The sequence below is a fragment of the Procambarus clarkii genome, chromosome 10, assembly GCF_040958095.1.
Source record: "Procambarus clarkii isolate CNS0578487 chromosome 10, FALCON_Pclarkii_2.0, whole genome shotgun sequence".
In the NCBI taxonomy this organism is placed as follows: domain Eukaryota; kingdom Metazoa; phylum Arthropoda; class Malacostraca; order Decapoda; family Cambaridae; genus Procambarus; species Procambarus clarkii.
Window position 1 is genome coordinate 51,889,099 of NC_091159.1, and position 19,013 is coordinate 51,908,111.

General features: G+C 47.2%; 1 long non-coding RNA gene across 1 annotated transcript; it reads right to left on the reverse strand.

Annotated features, from left to right (window-relative positions):
- Positions 1-5,801: 5,801 nt before the first annotated feature.
- LOC138363169 (uncharacterized) lies at positions 5,802-7,899 on the reverse strand. The gene is made up of 4 exons (XR_011228035.1): positions 6,351-7,899; positions 6,163-6,225; positions 6,004-6,048; positions 5,802-5,893 (listed from the first exon to the last, which is right to left on the reverse strand). It is a non-coding gene; the product is annotated as an uncharacterized lncRNA (long non-coding RNA).
- Between the last annotated feature and the right edge of the window lie 11,114 nt (positions 7,900-19,013).

The window sequence follows — 19,013 nt, forward strand, 5'->3', positions numbered from 1 at the left end:
CTCGGAGATGACACAGTAATTCGCAAGCTTATATAGTCACCTTGGCGGAAGCCTTCGGCCACTGTTGCGCAGGTGGACGTCCCCAGACACGGAGCGACGTCGCTGATTGGTCATCTTCTTACGCTAAATCAAGTTCCTTTTCACTGGCCAGCGCGCCATTCCACACGAACCTGTAGCAAACTCCGATCACATATTAGTATATTAGAAAATCATTACGCTTTAGCAATAATATGTTCACAAAACGTCAGCCAACTTTTCATAACTCAAAATTTGTTGAAACTTAAATGGAGAACAACAAGAGGTGAAATAAGAAGCATTGTACATCGGTGTTGCAGAGTACAGCGTTTGGTAAACAACTATTTTCGTGTAGAGAGTGAAGATGCTCCCTGCTCGGCCTTGGGCCCGGTTGGGGGTCCACAGCTTCCCACACCCTCCTGCTGGTCACGCAAAGCTTTGAAACACCTCTGAAGCTTTTCGGGAAACTGTCCGTCGCTTTAAGCAACCAATGGGCGACCAGCTTGAAAAAAATTGATATTTAATATATTTTTTCATTTCTCGGGAAGAAGATGATGATGTAAGAGTCTGTGAGAGGCGTGACTCCAAGACACTCACAGGTGGTAGACAAGTTACTGCATGAGACTCTGTGGCTGTGTTACACATTGTTGGGCGCCCACACCTGCCCCACCCCCACACCTGCGCCACCACCCTCACCAGCTCGGCCACCCACACCAGCCCCACCACTCACACCAGCCCGGCCACCCACACCAGCTCGGCCACCCACACCAGCCCCACCACCCACACCAGCCCGGCCACCCACACCAGCCCCTCCACCCACACCAGCCCCTCCACCCACACCAGCCCCACCACCCACACCAGCCCCACCACCCACACCAGCCCCACCACCCACACTAGCCCCACCACCCACATCAGCCCCACCACCCACACCAGCACCACCACCCACACCAGCCCTACCACCCACACCAGCCCAGCCACCCACACCAGCCCCACCACCCACACCAGCCCCACCACCCACACCAGCTCGGCCACCTACACCAGCACCACCACCCACACCAGCCCCACCACCCACACCAACCCCACCACCCACACCAGCATCACCACCCACACCAGCACCACCACCCACACCAGCTCGGCCACCCACATCAGCCCCACCACCCACACCACCCACACCAGCCCAGCCACCCACACCAGCCCCACCACCCACACCAGCTCGGCCACCCACACCAGCACCACCACCCACACGTGCCCCACCACCCCCACAACAGCCCCACCACCCACACCAGCCCCACCACCCACACCTGCCCCACCACCCACACCAGCACCACCACCCACACCAGCCCCACTACCCACACCAGCCCCACCACCCACACCAGCCCCACCACCCACACCACCCACACCACCCACACCAGCCCCACCACCCACAACAGCCCCACCACCCACACCAGCCCCACCACCCACACCAGCCCCACCACCCACACCAGCCCCACCACCCACACCAGCCCCACCACCCACACCAGCCCCACCACCCACACCAGCCACACCAGCCCCACCACCCACACCAGCCCCACCACCCACACCAGCCCAGCCACCCACACCAGCCCCACCAGCCCCACCACCCACACCAGCCTACCACCCACACCAGCCTACCACCCACACCAGCCCCACCCCCACAACAGCCCCACCACCCACACCAGCACCACCACCCACACCAGCCCCACCACCCACACCATCCCCCCACCCCCCCTCCCCCACACCAGCCCGAGGTCGTATTCAGAAGCCACCAGTATATTGCCACCTGATGGCACGATTAAATAATTATTATCAAAATGTAAAAAATGTGATGACTATGCATTCATGATTACGTTGAAGTCTTCGTGCAACATAACCACACCTGAAGATATCAACACATAAACAATACGGCTAACAATATAAACAATTATCAAAGTGTTTTGTAAATACTGCAGTTTTATTGCCAGTGTATGAGTTCGTGTGCATTAAATTAGTGTGTGTGTGTGTGTGTGTGTGTGTGTGTGTGTGTGTGTGTGTGTGTGTGTGTGTGTGTGTGTGTGTGTGTGTGTGTGTGTGTGTGTGTGTGTGTGTGTGTGTGTGTGTGTGTGTGTGTGTGTGTGTGTGTGTGTGTGTGTGTGTGTGTGTGTGTGTGTGTGTGTGTGTGTGTGTGTGTGTGTGTGTGTGTGTGTGTGTGTGTGTGTGTGTGTGTGTGTGTGTGTGTGTGTATGTGTGTGTGTGTACCCTACCAGCGGGTTGTTTACGTTAAGGGCCGCGACAGCACAACAGGTACTGGTTAGGGACAAGTTCTTGTGTTGGGTAAAATACAAAAGCCATGAGGCTATGTGCAACGTCGCGTTATGTCGGAAAACTGGCGTTCCTTGAGGGAGGTAAACACACTGTTGGGTACATGATTGGCGAGTCCCTAAAGTCCTCTTTCCTCCCTTCATTCCTGGGAGTCGATCATGGGAGTGTGTGTGTGGGGGGATATGGACCCCCCCCCCCACACACACACATAACCTGTAGGAAGACTCTTCCGCCACCCAGCGACCCCCAGATGACAAGGCGCGTCTTTTGAACTCTTTATAGTCGAACTAAGACACGGCATAATGCCACAATCGCGATGAGGTCCTTTTTAAATTCGAGCCGAATTGGGAGACAACAGAAACACACAAAAAATGGTTTTCCAGTGACCTTCGGCAGATCAGGAGCCGGCCACTCACCATGTTTCATGGCTCAAAGGTGATGGGGAACGCGGCCAACCATTTCTGTCCTGCGCGGGATTCCCGACTGAGAGTCGAGAACGAACCCAACTGTACTACCGCGAGACTGTACGCGGCCCCCCAGGCGATCACGGTACCAGGCCTGGTACACCACTCCGGGCCCTTGAACTAGCATGCTTGTCGGCGTTATGGAGACCCAACGGTGAGACTCGGGTGTGGCACCGGCCCGCAAGTAGATCAGGTGTATGCCCCCCGTCCTCTGGTCGTCCAGCCTGCACCAGGTCGTCCAGCCTGCACCAGGTCGTCCAGCCTGCACCAGGTCGTCCAGCCTGCACCAGGTCGTGCAGCCTCTCAGTGTGGATAATATCAATTGAGTGTAAGGTTAACTTTATAAAAAATACCATTTAATGCTGGTATCTTTATTTATTCTATGATTAGAGAAAGCAAGTACAGCAGTACATATTCATACAGTGACAACCGCCGATGTTCAGGACACAGTCAAAGCCATACACTTAATACACCTAACTATACACTCGTGAAATATATACATGAGACGTCTTGTGCAATATATAAAACAGTTTCTTTCAATTTTTTCTGTTTAATTTTAACTTAACATATACTAGTAACTAGGCCGTACAGCATTTGAATAGGAAGATATACTGCAAATTATATACAGAAAAAAACGTGATCACTATTAATTTGGAACTACGTTACATGAAAGATGATGGTTTCATATTTTTTGACTGACTAAATATTTTACTTTTGAAGGCAATATAATTAGTTTACAATTAAATTTTAACCTGCAAATATATTGCTGGTTAAAATTAGCCAATAACTCCAAGTCAGTCAGACGTTACCTGCGCAAAATATTTAATTTTTTTATACACATCAAAGTTTAATGCCAAATAAGCTCTTAAAAACACATATATGTTCGTGAGAATATACATTTTTGTACATATTTATAGTACATATCTGTACAGCAATGAGCGGTGAGTAGCCTCATTCAGAGCTCCTGTTACATGCTGGGGGTCTCCAGCAGCCGGGCCACAAGACCTCCATCGCCGCCTTCGTCAGTGTCATACCAGAGGGAAGCAGCCAGCGTCGTCCATCCAAAACTGGCCTCAGGCTAGGAGCATGCAGGCGCGTAGGAAGTGAAAACCCGATGGTGTTTACACTACCTGTGGGGGCCTAGGGATGCGGGGATGGCTTCCAGTGGTCTGGAAAGACTGAAAGGCAGGAATGGATAGGTTGGCTAGAGATTAAGAAGGGTAGTCCTGAAACAGCGGCTGCTGGAGAAGATATGAAAGCCGTGTTGAAGTTGACACGTCTTTTGAGGATAGAAAATTTGTAGGACTTGAAATGACTCTTGTTTGGGAGCCGGAATAGTTAAGAGTTTGGGTTAGCATTCAAGTTGTTGAGCTAAGAATGATTGTTGTTAAGGTAATAGTGGTCGTTATAGGGGTTGGAATGTGTATTGGGGTTGGAATGTGTATTGGGGTTGAATAGACTGAAGCAGCTATCGAGGTCGAAGGGATTGGATTGACTTCGCTTGACGAGAAGGAAACAGCATGAAGCTGAAGGGTGACAGGGGGACACTGGGGGCGGTGAAGGAATCGATGCCTCTGAGGGACCGCCCCTGGTAGGGGCTGTCAACTGGGACGACTCCGATCTCGTTGTTCAGTTCGTAGAAGGACTGGGCTGTGGAGCAGTCGACCATCTTCCACCAGCTGCAGGTGAAGTGCTCCTGGTTGAAGATGGTGCCGTTGGGGCACAGCATCTTGGTGTCTTTGTCGAATAGACAGATGTGGAACACCTGGCAGCGGGCCTCAGGGTCAGCGTAGTAGCCTGCCGGGAGAACAAGTGCATATAAATTAAAATTGGATAGTAATATTATGGAGGAGAGTGACGGAGGAGACGAAGAGTTGGAGACGGCAGTCATGGCGAAGTTTGTAGTGGTGGTGAAGGTTGTGGTTTGGGGGGGGGGGGGGTAGTTGTTCATGACCGTGGAATTACCTTCCTCGTAGACTGGAATTAATCTTGCATTACATCATAGAAGCTTTCATATGAGTAAGTTTCGTTGAAGAGTAAGGAAATGGCTGATTGGAACACATAAACAACTTCGCTGTGTACAGGAACATTAGTTCGGGCTCTCTGTGCCCCTTCCTTTCTATTAAGTTTTCCGATATTTGAAGCGATGGAATTTTTATATTACAATTAGCTCAAATATGTAATATAGTTGAATACTCTCTACGGGTATGACTCTCACACTGGAGGTCGCAATGTTTGCGTCACTCACCGTCAGGTCGGCCGGCGCAGGAGAATTTGGTGTTAACAATGGGCCAGCCGTGGATTGGGTAGTCCACGCCTGGCTCTCCTGGCACTGCCTCCCTCAGCCAATCGAGGGGGTCGGTGCTGTGGTGGTGGTGGCCGGGTGGTGGAGGTGGTGGGGGAGGGGGTGGGGGAGGGGGTGGTGGAGGTGGTGGAGGAGGTGGTGGAGGGGGTGGTGGAGGTGGTGGAGGAGGTGGTGGAGGTGGTGGAGGAGGTGGGGGTGGAGGGGGTGGTGGAGGAGGTGGTGGGGGTGGTGGAGGAGGTGGAGGTGGAGGAGGTGGTGGGGGTGGTGGAGGGGGAGGTGGTGGTGGTGGTGGGGGTGGAGGAGGGGGTGGAGGAGGTGGTGGGGGTGGTGGAGGAGGAGGAGGAGGTGGTGGAGGTGGTGGAGGGGGTGGAGGAGGTGGTGGGGGAGGTGGTGGAGGGGGTGGAGGTGGTGGTGGTGGGGGTGGTGGTGGTGGGGGTGGTGGAGGTGGTGGGGGAGGTGGTGGAGGGGGTGGAGGTGGTGGGGGTGGTGGAGGTGGTGGGGGAGGTGGTGGAGGAGGAGGTGGTGGGGGTGGTGGAGGTGGTGGTGGTGGAGGGGGTGGTGGTGGTGGAGGTGGTGGAGGGGGTGGTGGAGGTGGTGGTGGGGGTGGAGGAGGTGGTGGGGGAGGTGGTGGAGGGGGTGGAGGAGGTGGTGGTGGGGGTGGAGGAGGAGGTGGTGGAGGAGGTGGTGGAGGTGGTGGTGGAGGTGGTGGAGGTGGTGGAGGTGGTGGTGGGGGTGGAGGAGGTGGTGGTGGGGGTGGAGGAGGTGGTGGAGGTGGTGGTGGTGGCGGGCAATACTGTATGGGCAGAAAAGAGCATCAATTACTGAAGCAGTGCAGCAATACAAGGGGCTTCATCTGACACAACAATATAAGACACATGAGAACGAGTTTGGTGACATACTCACCAGAACACAACAAGGTATACAGTTATTGGTGTTGTTGTCGTCCGGCTGTGGGGGGCGAAAGGGAAAACATCAATTACTCAAAACAGTTGATGAACACAAATGCCCTCTAAATTGCACATCATTATATGACATAAGTGAGCAAATTTGTGATGTACTCACGGGTAAGTAGCCTGAAGGAGTAATAACTTGTCGACAAGGTCTTGGAGTAGTACTCGAAGACCACTGTAGCGGCAAGAAAAGAGACCGAAGAACACCATCAGTAACACGAGCAGTTGAAGAACACAAGAGCTTGATCATTTACATTATTATAACACATAATAAGAGGACATACTCGGTAGTATACTCACGTCTACAGGACAAGGAGGGACAGTATAGCTGTAGGGTTGGCTCCGGGCCCAGGTGACCCCGGCGACCCCTACACCAGAGAAACACCAAGTGATTCACGTTATCTTAAGTTATCTTGAGTCAAGCTAAGTGATATCATTTGTAGATTTGTGAATTAGATACAAACGATAGTTCTATTAGTAAAAAAATATATATATATTCTGTACTCAGGAAAGTCTGTACGGGTAATTTACGCTGAATTTATATATTAGTAATGTTTTTTTAAAGCTAGTAAAAAATTATCTAGAATTCGATTGTTTAATTTGGTTCAGGATGTAATCTGTTTTGAGAATATATGTGATTTATTTTGTGTATTAAAAATCTTTATTTTTAAGGTAATAAAAGGGTGTTCGATGTTACATTTGGGATAACTGTGAATGGTTAATTTTTCACTTGAAACCAATCAGAGAAGAGCTGGGTGAAGCTCTGAAGGACTCCTTGCAGCCTAGTGTCACTTGTAAGGCCATGTTGCGTCCAAGCTTGGTAAGGGGCCACCAGGCAACCGTTGCTGGAGGGAAGCAACGTCAACACCGTTGCTGGTGTGGGAAGTGGCGATTTCAGAGCCATCTATGGACCAGCACTCCAACTCGAAGGTATTAAGTGAGACGCAGACAACGCCATCTGTTGGCGGTGGTGTGGCGTCGGTGAAAGGCTCCTGTTTTATATCTCAGTTAGGAGGTGAGGTCAATGATGATTACCTCTGGCAGGTGGCGTAATGATATCAACGTCATCTAGGTTGTGCAAGCAATTATAATTTCAGTTCCCGGTGGAAGGGTGTTATCCTAAGGCCACCCAGTATACTGTTGGCCTAGCTAATGACGTTTATAAGTTCACAGAAGTGACGTGAGGAGGCGATTGCGCTGAGGAGGGCAGTTCACCTTGGGCAGTCCAGAATTTCTGACTTGGTCCTGTGAGAGGACAAAGTGGCCGCCGTCGGTAGAAGCAGTGTGTTAGCTGCTGGATTTATGTAGTGTTGTATTGACCGACGTACCCGGGAATTGGCCAAGCGGAGTTACGAGACGACAAGTGTGTTCATCTGGTGAGAGGTGCTGCTAGATACTGTATAATCGTGAATATTTGAGACCCCTGTCAGCGTGTGGCTGAAACCCTCTGCCAGTGTGTTTTTGGAGAGCAGACGTGGGGTATTGGGACATCGTGGTGATACGATGTGTGGACTGGCCCATCTTGAATGTGAACTCGCCGGTGATTACCATTAAGCGTGGACGGCTGTATATGTGAAGATAGTGGACTCACCGCGACTTGATGAGTATTGCAGATCAATTGAGTGTCCTGGGTGAAAGCGACACTGTGTAAATATATGTAGTAATACTCAGATATATATTGGTGAAGGTGTAAATGAATGTGATAATATATTGGTGATGGTGTTATTGTGTCTTGTTTAACCCTCTTTATTCCTCGCACTGTTACTTGCTACCGCCAGTTCTTGACAACTTACCACTTGACTTGGGGAAGGATCATAAAAGAAGACGTTATAAGACACGACTGGCTCAAGCTGGCCGTAACACCGTCCCTATACCGAGAAACCTTAAGGTTGCTACTGTGATAAAAGACGAAACAACAGACACTACTTGAGACATGGCGTTTCCGAAGTACTGATATAAGAGGCTAATTAGCATAAGAAGCTAAGCACAATTCGGCCGAAGTGTTCCTGAACAATTCCACAAGATGAAGTTGTGGGTGGAGGTACAAATACAACAATCGTCTCCAGAATGGTTCCGCAGACCCTAAACCAGACTCCAGGAACCTTTGGACAAATGGCTTCTGGATTTCAGTACAAGAAGTGTAATGTTGTGAGAACGAATACCAGGGAAAGTAGGCAGAAAGCCGCTATGATACGAAGAAGAACGGGAAAAATATTTGGACAAAAATCCAGATCACATTGAAGTACACTTAACCAAGATAACAATAGAAGCCCATGAACAATTTACCATAGGAACTTGATCAATAAACTTTCAGAATGCCATAATACACAGCCTTTATAATGCCTTCGGAATTATATGCAGTCTTCAAAATGCTATCCTTTCTAATTATAGAAAGACCCTGTCAACGTATGCTCACACTAAGACAACAGGATTTAATAAGACGTTCGTGATTGGATTCTTTCTCAGCGCATGTAAGATTTCCAGCAGTTTCTTCATGAGACTTAAGAATCACATATATTCCATTAGCAACCACCGAAAGTGAGCCACAAAGATAATCGATAATAGCATGTAAGGGAACATGAGCAAAACAATGGCTTGTTCTCCCAATAGGCTAGACAACCGAACGCCATCACCAATAGGTTAGACAACCGAACGCCATCACCAATAGGCTAGACAACCGAACACCATCACCAATAGGCTAGACAACCGAACACCATCACCAATAGGCTAGACAACCGAACGCCATCACCAATAGGCTAGACAACTGAACGCCATCACCAATAGGCTAGACAACCGAACGCCATCACCAATAGGCTAGACAACCGAACGCCATCACCAATAGGCTAGACAACTGAACGCCATCACCAATAGGCTAGACAACTGAACACCATCACCAATACATGAGTGTCTAGATTGTACACAAGACAATCACTGTATTTGACCCTTAGAACCTCTATTAACAACAACAGAAACATAGATGCGAGGACTTGTGATCATAAGTAACACCGTCCTTGAAAAATCGCCATACAAAACCTCGAGGTAAAGTTATTCACCCCCTTTCTCATAATCATTAAATATACGCTGATCCTCGAGCTCTTGGGCCCCGGCACTACCGACGACACTCACATACACGCATACACACTCTTCAAGTTTCCACAGCTGCTCTCAACTTACCCAACACCAACACCAGCTTCACTATCGGCAGCCGCATCTCCCGCGCTTTTTACTAAAGCTCACAATCGACTACTCCTGGTGACATCACATGGCTCGACCAGGCAGTCAGTTAACACCTCCCACAGGGAGTCGCAGTGTTGATGACGGATGCCGGCTGCTTCACTCGAAACTGAGACATCACGGCTGTTCTGAAGTTTATATAGTCACCTTGGCGGTGTGTGCTGGGAGCGACGTCGCTGATTGGTCATCTTTTTTCCGCGTATGCTACCTTCAAAGCCCATTGCTACATTGCACAATAATATATGCAAATAGTTTGTAATATATTGAAATAAACAGCTAGATTTTTAAAGATATTGTTATACTTTGCCAATAATTTATTCATGATTAAACTAGCTAATAATCTTCTTTTTGTTTTTGTTTTTTTAACTCAAAACGATGAGAGCAGAAATCTGAAGCCTCGTATGGAGGCGTTCCCAGGCAAGGTGGAATACATCATATTTTTATGATAATGAAGACGTCGCAAGGTCAACCTTGGTCGAGCTGGGGATGTTCAGGCCCCCCTCCCCCTCCCCAACCCACCCTTACCATCCTCCTCATTATAAGTCAACAACAACACAACATTTACCTCCAGAAAGCCTATTGGGTGACACCAGACAACAACTATTTACAACAACCAAAGCTCTTTTTCAGTCAGCCCGTCCTCCTAAGGTTTCTCAACGTTAAGAAAACGGGTAATTTAAAGTGTCCTCTCCTAACCTACCACAGGACCCGAAACAGAAAAGGGGAACAAACAGTACGGCACTTTCGCGAGCCGATTCTATTTTCCAGTACGACCACTTTTGGCCGCATGTAACGCATACGAACGGAAAGCGACGTTCTTTGTAGGAGGACAGGTTGTTTTAGTCTTATATGGCTATCCAAGCTTGGAACAAACCATGTTATGCTACGTCTATTGGGTTACCCGGAGATTTGTTCCATATATCCACATCCTTCTTTCCAAACCAGGATTTACCCGGGTATTTCCTAGACCGAAACTAATCCCTTTTATATCCATTATTGTTTCCTGTTCTCTCTTGTGTTGTTGTGTGTAGAACATTATTTATTTTCCGTTTATCCTACCCTTTAATGCTCGTATGTATTTCAGTCATGTCACCCTTTACTCTTCTTCATTCTAGGGAATGTATAATTAAACTTTCTTTTTCATCTTTCTCCATAAGGAAGGTTTCAGGATTTGTGGGATTAACTTTAGTCATCCTTCCCTAAAAGCGTTGAAGTGAATTAAAGAACATTCTGCATAACGGAGGTAAAGGCTTAACTGAATAATCTAGATTTACATTCTTCCAGTGTGGGCTTACGTGGTTAAATTTGTTAATATATTATACTGTTGTAAGTGGATTGTATGTTATAATTATTTTTTAGCGGACTGTATAACCAAACCTAACCACTTGGGCTGGACGGCAGAGCGACGGGTTCGCTTCCTGCAGGTTAGGGGTTCAATCCCCCGACCGTCCAAATGGTTGGGGCACCCATCCCATCCCAAATTCTTATTCTGACCCCTTCCAAGAGCAGTATATAGTAGTAATATCTTGGCGCTTTCCCCTGATAGTTCCCTTCCCTTTCACACAATTCCCATAGTGTTTTTTTTTATATAGCGTTAGTGTTGGTTCAGGTAGAACAAGAATTGTCCTCGTTTATTATTAAATTATTATTGTTGTTAGGTAATCATTATTATCTAAGTTATTGAAGTTTAATGTAAACTAAATTAATTTTGGTAGAATTTAATCCCTGTGGTATCTGAATAGGGTTAGTTAACACAACTAGTCTCAGCTGGTCAGATGAATCATAATGTTAGTTGTAATTAAGATCATCTAAACCCCAGCAACGCTATACACGCCGGCCTGTGGCTAGCCTCCACTCGTGGTTAGTGGCGACCTTTGTTGTTTTATATTCAGCTACTGGGAACAAAAGCTCCAAGTAGCACGGGCTATGGTGAGCCCCTAGTGGACTTGTGGCGACGCTCCAAGCCTGTGTGTGGACTATATCTCCACCTGTCGACAATGCAGAATTCAAGAGCTAAATGCACCGTTTATTGTTAACATTCTCACCATTAACATTAGATTAAAGTTCTGTTAATATACATTCACAGGTATACTTTAGTTGTCATTCCCGTCACCGGCCCATTCACCTCATTGAGTTCCCGGTCATATTACACCATCTAGATACTATACACACGTTAAGACCCCGAGGTTACTTAAGAGTGAGTTATGGGACGGAAAGTGGCTCGTCCAACATGGACTTCTGAACGGCCTGCGACCACTAGGCGAGGCGTAATCGCCCAATAGTTGCTGTTTAACGCGTGTTCTAGCAAGCTAGCAAACGTGGTGCGATATGGCCTCCTCCTCCTCCTACCAGCGTTTGTGGGAGCAGTTAGTGACTGATTCTCAAATCAGGAATGGCTATTAAGTTATGTCTGGTCTTAAGATTAGCATTGTAATAATCTAGTCGACCTTTAAAATGTTAACTCTGATTTCCTCCATTTTGATTAATGTGAGACTCAACCGTCATTCATCGGCTCATAACAAAGTGGAAACGTTTTGGGAGATTTATGGAGCCAGACGAAGGAGGAATCTGGCTATTGCGCCTTTTAGTTAATGTTTCAATAATCGTGTTTAACATAGCACGATTCCCCATAGCATATTATTCGATATATTTATTAAGTAGTTAATTATGTTATAAGTGGGAAATATTTCCCATATCTAGACATATATTCTAGAATCCTTTTTTGAGTGTGTGTGTGAATGTCACTTACGTTTTAATTTACAAGAAAATCGAAACCGCACAGAACTGTAGTTTAACAGTACAAATACTATCCAACAAGCGATAGAATGCACTTGAAGATATTACCTGTCAAACGTTGCAAAAGTAAAGAAAGAAAAAGTCTGTTAGCATTCTGACGAAATATTCAACCAAAAGCAAAATGGAAACTAATCATCAAACAACAGAACGGAGGCTAGATTCCACCAGATTAAATTAGTCTTAAGGAGTATCCAGTCTACTTCCTCCCACAAAGTTGTTTAATTTTGACCAACAACTCCCCTGTTTCAAAGCTCTACGTAATACGCTGAAACATGTAAAAGTATTCTATGTTCTTGCAGAACCCTTTTGTGCAGTGGTTAACGTTCTCACTCGTTTGCCTCGCTAACCACAAAGACCCAGGTTCGAATCCTGGCCAGGGTGTGGCGACTGGCCACCGTCCCTTCACTCTTGTACACCCAGCAGTAACTGGGATCTGGTTGTAAGCGAGCGGCGGATCGTGTTCGGGGAAATTGATGAGCAGGAATAACCTAACCGGTTTCAGTACCTGAAGCCTAAATTCCAACAATTTGACAAATTTGTTTTTAATCAAAATAGTTCTCAAACAGAACTAAGTAAAATTTAGTTATTAAACATTAACGGAACGAAAATATAATTACAAAATACGCAAGAAACTACAAATTATGACTGAATGTCATGACGAAATGTTAACAAATTACAAATATAATTACGTTGAGATTAAGACAGGATATTTGGAGGAAATGTGTGAATTATAATATATATTTTCCCCAAAATATTTACGTTTAGCCAAGTTTATTATTAAGATACTCAGATTATACCAAAATAATCTTTTAGAATTAAGTCAGATTAGTTTTGTGCCGCAGGTTATAGAAACATTCACTAGAAATGTCTAAAGTAATCTAATCTAACTCAACATCTATTACCTTATGCCTAACTTCTAACACCAAGTTGAGCCCCCCATGGTTGTGATAAAATATGTAAGAATTTTTATTTAGAAAATGCATTCTGTAGTTGAAACAAAATGAATCTTATGTTCTAAGTTGGTTCACGTTCACCTACTTTACTTAAGCAATCTTTTAACTTGCCTCAAGCTCACCTAATTAACCTAGTTTGTCAAACTTTGATTACTCTTGATAAGGGTGTAGAGGAAATCTTAAGTTCATAGTAGACTATGGAAGACAACGCGTCTTCTGGTGTGGCTCGACGGACTCTTAACAGAGAGACAGAGAGCTTCAGTTTACAAAGATAAAGATGAGCTGAAGAAAAGGTGAAGGTTCAGGAAGGAGGGGCGGGGGGTAACAGCAAGAAAGGTGAAGGATTAAGGTGAACGACTACGACTTTGTGGTCATAAGCATGAAGATACAGCGTGCGTGATTATCACATGGAAATCCGTCAACCGATTTGCATGCGCAAGAGGCATCTCTCTTGTGAGTCTGCACAGTTAAACACAGGAGAAAAATGCCTGATTCATCAATGTTATTTTAGGAAGTAATAACACAGGAAGCAAAATAATATGTATGTAAGCAACATGTGGGTGAAGACCCCTAGGAAAGACTACAAGTAAAGTAAACGTTTGAAAGCTGTTCTGATCGTCGGCAGACGAGCCCAAGGGAAGAAAAATAAAACAGATAAAAAACAATGACACCTACTCAGCCATCATCACCACACACAACCAACACCACAACACACAGCCATCACCACCACACACAGCCATCACCACCACACACAGCCATCACCACCACACACAGCCAACACCACCACACACAGCCAACACCACCACACACAGCCATCACCACAACACACAGCCATCACCACCACCACACACAGCCATCACCACCACACACAGCCATCACCACCACACACAGCCATCACCAGCACACACAGCCAACACCACCACACACAGCCATCACCACCACACACAGCCATCACCACAACACACAGCCATCACCACCACCACACACAGCCATCACCACCACACACAGCCATCACCACCACACACAGCCATCACCACCACACACAGCCAACACCACAACACACAGCCATCATCACCACCACACACAGCCATCACCACCACACACAGCCATCACCACCACACACAGCCATCACCAGCACACACAGCCAACACCACCACACACAGCCAACACCACCACACACAGCCGACACCACAACACACAGCCATCACCACCACACACAGCCATCATCACCACACACAGCCAACACCACACACACAGCCATCACCACCACACACAGCCATCATCACCACACACAGCCATCACCACCACACACAGCCATCACCACCACACACAGCCATCACCACCACACACAGCCAACACCACCACACACAACCATCACCACCACACACAGCCATCACCACACACACAGCCCTCACCACCACACACAGCCATCACCACCACACACAGCCCTCACCACCACACACAGCCATCACCACCACACACAGCCATCACCACCACACACAGCCATCACCACCACACACAGCCATCACCACCACACACAGCCATCACCACCACACACAGCCATCACCACCACACACAGCCATCACCAGCACACACAGCCATCACCACCACACACAGCCATCACCACACACACAGCCATCACCACCACACACAGCCATCATCACCACACACAGCCATCACCATCACACACAGCCATCATCACCACACACAGCCATCACCACCACACACAGCCATCACCACCACACACAGCCATCACCACCACACATAGCCATCACCACCACACACAGCCATCACCACCATACACAGCCATCACCACCACACACAGCCATCACCACCACACACAGCCATCACCGCCACACACAGCCATCACCACCACACACAGCCATCACCACCACACACAGCCATCATCACCACACACAGCCATCACCATCACACACAGCCATCATCACCACACACAGCCATCACCACCACACACAGCCATCACCACCACACACAGCCATCACCACACACACAGCCATCACCACCACACACAGCCATCATCACCACACACAGCCATCACCATCACACACAGCCATCATCACCACACATAGCCATCACCACCACACACAGCCATCATCACCACACACAGCCATCACCACCACACACAGCCATCATCACCACACACAGCCATCACCACCACACACAGCCATCATCACCACACACAGCCATCACCACCACACACAGCCATCACCACCACACACAGCCATCATCACCACACACAGCCATCACCATCACACACAGCCATCATCACCACACACAGCCATCACCACCACACACAGCCATCACCACCACACACAGCCATCATCACCACACACAGCCATCACCACCATACACAGCCATCACCAGCACACACAGCCATCACCACCACACACAGCCATCACCAGCACACACAGCCATCACCACCACACACAGCCATCACCACCACACACAGCCATCACCACCACACACAGCCATCACCACTACACACACAGTGTTGTTTTTGTGGGGCTTTGACTCAAATATAGAATTATTTAATTATGAGAATTAATATAAATCGAAGGACCACCCACTTTTGAGAAAAGAGGGAAAACAAATAAAAGTGATTATAAGATTGACACTACAGAATCAGTGCCTATGTATGTTAAATTATTTAACAATCACTTAAAAAGAAGGAATGGACTGTATTATTAATTGATTAAAGTTAAAAGCCTCAAATATCAACATTGGGAGGGGGGGGCGGGAGGTATTTCTAGAAGTTCATATATATCTAGGAACCAGTGTGGTTCCAGTTAATTAATGGGGTTAGTAGAATAGTAGAATCTGAACTAGAATATAGATTCTAAAAAATCATGAAATATTAACTAATTAATATATTGAAAGATTATTAAATCCTAAGAAATAATAAATGCAAACTTATTGAGTACTGAACAGTAAATTATTGCGTTATATTATTCTCCTTGATCATCCTATAGAAATATATATAGAAATTAATAAAGGCCTCATTCAAATTCTCTACTAAACAAGATTTAGTCTTATCTGTAAGACGACTTCACTAAGTCCGTTTCGCTACTCGTCTTCGTGATCACAAGGTCCTAATAAGGAAGAAACACCAGCGGTGAACATCGTAGGTGAAGGAAGAAAAAACTTGATTCATCCTCGTCTTCACGCTGTAATCAGAGAAATTTGAGTAGCATTTGATTAGGCTATAATTTATTCCAATATTCACTGAAATTGGAATTAAAAATGTAAGCTACTAACCTGGTATTGTTGGTCTTCTCACAACTTAACGACAGGTTACCCACGAATACACAATCTTGAATGATGCATCAAACTAGAAAAGTATACTTAACGTGAGCGTGTTGGAACACTAAGTGCTACCGATATCGCGTCTGCCAGTCCCTGACGTTCACTGCTGTGGACGTGTGATTACCGGCCGTGACTATATTTGTTGACGCGTAATTAAACAGTTGAACGAGAAGGGTTGCCGTGTTTTTATTTTACGCCACAGTAACTATTTTACTGGAATAATTAATTTGGTTAAATACTCGAGCTCAGTACGCATAATGGTTATTTCCTTCATAAAGAACTATAATTTTAGAAGGAAATAATAATTTACTGAACTATATTTCTCCAACATGTGAGTGGGAGATTTCATTGTTTAAGCTTGCAATCGGCGCTTGGCGTCATGATGGCTGGGAATTGTGTGGACTAAATTATGCCTTACTATGGAAACACTAACGTTGTTAATTCTACGTGTTAGTGTTATTAGTAAATATTAATATTAGGAGTTAGGGGAGAATAATGTGTAAGTTATTTCCAACACAGCCATCATCACCACACGTAATAGTGGCTTTAGGCATTGTATGTACTAGCTCTATCTATAAAGCCAACAAACATTGTAAAATCTCTTTATGTATGTACCTTTACCTAAATAAAAATTATTATTATTATTATTATACACTGTTACGAACCCGATTCCATCGTCGGAGGTCGGAGCAACGACGTCAGCGCCATCTGTGAGTCCGCTCCCGAAACACCCCCACAAAATGGAGACGCCATCTAGCGGCGGCAGGATGATACCAGCAAGAGGCGCTAGATTCCTGTCCTTGTCAGATCGAGAGGTAGCTGGTGCTGACCTCTGGTGAGGTGGCGCCTAGAAAATCAGCGCCATCTATTGTAGGAGGAGTTGTATGTTTATGTCAGAGTCCGTAAGTGATATTTCCTAGTGTCCCATATACTGACCGGTGTACTGATGACGTGTCTGTATCCACAGAGTCGACGAAGGGCTGCTGTGGTACGAGGACAGTCAGTCTACCCAGGGCAGCCATTATCTCTCTACTCCATTCTGCTTTACGGAAGCAGTGAGCCGCCGCCGAAGAGGAACTTGTATAGTGTTCTACTGTCTACCTGTGAAGTGGCAGGGACAGAATTTGGTGTATCCCGGGACTGGCTAGAGGAAGAGACGACTGACAGTAAGGTGCTACGGAGGAGTGTAACTCGCTAGTTGCAAGAAGCTCCTGCCAGGGGTTCACTACCCTTGTATTTGCTCGTGTAGAGGCCCAGCAGCGCGAGGCTGATGTTCTCTGCCAGCACCAGGCTGGAGAGTGATTGTGGGCGTTCACAAGGAGCACCTAGTGAGACTGTGTATAGGCTGGCCCGTGGCTAGGGTAGACTCGTTGGTATTTCCCAGTACTGGTTGAGGACGGTACTGTGTTGAGGAAACACGGAAGCTGACAAGACTGCCTCGTTTGAGCATCGAGGAGCGCTTAGTGTCCTATGAGAGCGACATTTGTGTATATATCAGTGTATCAGTGTAGTAATACTTCCTTTATGATATTATGAGGTGATGGGAAAGTGATTATATGTGCATATATTGATAATTGATGAAGTGACATATTCACTGCAACTTCCCTATTGTGTTTTACTAGCATTACCAAGCTCACTCCTTGAAAGCCACTACTAACTTTGGGTTGGATATCAGAACTTTAGTTCCTCTAGCAAAGAACCCGGGTGCGACCCATTGTGGCCGAAACACACACACAGCCATCACCACCACACACGGCCATCACCACCACACACACACAGCCACCACCACACACACACACACAGCCACCACCACACACACACACAGCCACCACCACCACACACACAGCCACCACCACCACACACACACATAGCCACCACCACCACACACACACACAGCCACCACCACCACACACACACACAGCCACCACCGCCACACACACAGCCACCACCACCACACACACACATAGCCACCACCACCACACACACACATAGCCACCACCACCACACACACACATAGCCACCACCACCACACACACACATAGCCACCACCACCACACACACACACAGCCACCACCACCACACACACACACAGCCACCACCACACACACACACAGCCACCACCGCCACACACACGGCCACCACCACCACACACAGCCATCATGGGGAAGGTGATGGGGAACGCGGCCAACCATTTCTGTCCTGCGCGGGATTCCCGACTGAGAGTCGAGAACGAACCCAACTGTACTACCGCGAGACTGTACGCGGCCCCCCAGGCGATCACGGTACCAGGCCTGGTACACCACTCTGGGCCCTTGAACTAGTATGCTTGTCGGCGTTATGGAGACCCAGTGGTCAGACTCGGGTGTGGCACCGGCCCGCAAGTAGAGCAGGTGTGTGCCCCCCGTCCTCTGGTCGTGCAGCCTGCACCAGGTCGTCCAGTCTGCACCAGGTCGTCCAGCCTGCACCAGGTCGTGCAGTCTCTCAGTGTGGATAATAATCAGTTGAGTGTAAGGTTAACTTTATAAAAAATATCATTTAATGCTGGTATCTTTATTCTATGATTAGAGAAAGCAAGTACAGCAGTACATATTCATACAGTGACAACCGCCGATGTTCACGACACAGTCAAAGCCATACACTTAATACACCTAACTAT